The following is a 1,515-nucleotide window of genomic DNA, read 5'->3' as shown; positions in this document are numbered from 1 at the left end:
CAAACGGCAAATTATGCAACAAAAAAATTAAAATAGAATCAATTCAAAAACAATTCCTGCTTTTTGCTTTAAGAAATTTCCGATGGGATTCTCAATATAGTCTTCCACCTTATACGAGTCGCTTAAAACTTATTAACCTTCCTACACTTGCCAGTCGCAGGGAAATGCTTGGTATAATTTTTATGGTTAAATTACTGACAGCTCAATTTCAAGTCCGTCTCTTCTGGCTGATGTAAGCTTTAATGTTCCCTCACGCGTATCAAGACACTTTTGTCCCATATTTCTGAAAGCTTGTAAAACCAATTTTGAAGTGCATGACCCACTCCGTTGCTTATGCCAGGATTTTAACTCTCATTCCAGCACGTTTGATATATCAGATCCGCTTTTCAGCATTAAGAAAGCGATACTCTCCTCTCTCAATAAGTGAATTATTGACATAAATACATAAAATCAGCTGATGAATTTAGTTCTGTAGCTGAACAGTTTTAGATCTCGACACTTAACAAACTCCTGCCTATCGTGACTCGGCACAAAAATTTAAAATATTGGTTCCGTACGTCATGCGGACTACGCCCCTCGTGCGGATGGGCGGGAATGGAGGGTAAAAACCGTTGGGATATTATTATTATTATTATTTTTAACCAATTTTTAAACCGCTTTCCAAGTGCCTATTTTTTTTAATAAGGCTGTTTAAACAAAAAACAATTAAACGACAAAATCAAAAACAGTTTTAATTCACAAAACAAGCCAAACGGCAAATTACGCAACAAAAAAACTTATTGTTTTTATTATTTTTAACCAATTTTTAAACCGCTTTCCAAGTCCCTATTTTTTTAAAATAAGGCTGTTTAAAAAAAAAAAAACGACAAAATCAAAAACAGTTTTAATGCACAAAACAAGCCAAACGGCAAATTATGCAACAAAAAAATTAATTATTTTTATTATTTTTAACCAATTTTTCAAGTCCCTATTTTTTTAAATAAGGCTGTTTAAAAAAAAAACAAATAAACGACAAAGTCAAAAACAGTTTTAATGCACAAAACAAGCCAAACGGCAAATTATGCAACAAAAAAATTAATTATTTTTAACCAATTTTTTAACCGCTTTCCAAGTGCCTATTTTTTTTAAATAAGGCTGTTTAAACAAAAAACAATTAAACGACAAAATCAAGTGCCTATTAAAAAAAATAAGGACTTGGAAAGCGGTTCAAAACTTGGTTAAAAATAATAAAAATAATTAATTTTTTTGTTGCATAATTGCCGTTTGAATTGTTTTGTGCATTAAAACTGTTTTTGATTTTGTCGTTTGATTGTGATAAGAAAGCTTCTTAATTTTTTGAATTTTAACCATGGTGATTATTGTTTGCTTAAATTTCAATGCGGTACATAAAGAAACCGGGTGTGCTTTTCTATTATATTATTATCCTTTTCTTCTAAAAATTATTGAACATAAAAAAAAGGAACAGTCCAGCGCCTTCGTCTTGGTATGCAGGCTGTATCAAAGATACAGCCGCTA

The sequence above is a fragment of the Rhagoletis pomonella genome, unplaced genomic scaffold, assembly GCF_013731165.1.
Source record: "Rhagoletis pomonella isolate Grant_MI unplaced genomic scaffold, Rhpom_1.0 Rhpom_scaffold_00014, whole genome shotgun sequence".
NCBI classification, from domain to species: domain Eukaryota; kingdom Metazoa; phylum Arthropoda; class Insecta; order Diptera; family Tephritidae; genus Rhagoletis; species Rhagoletis pomonella.
The sequence above is the reverse complement of the archived record's forward strand: the minus strand, read 5'-3'. Positions refer to the sequence as shown.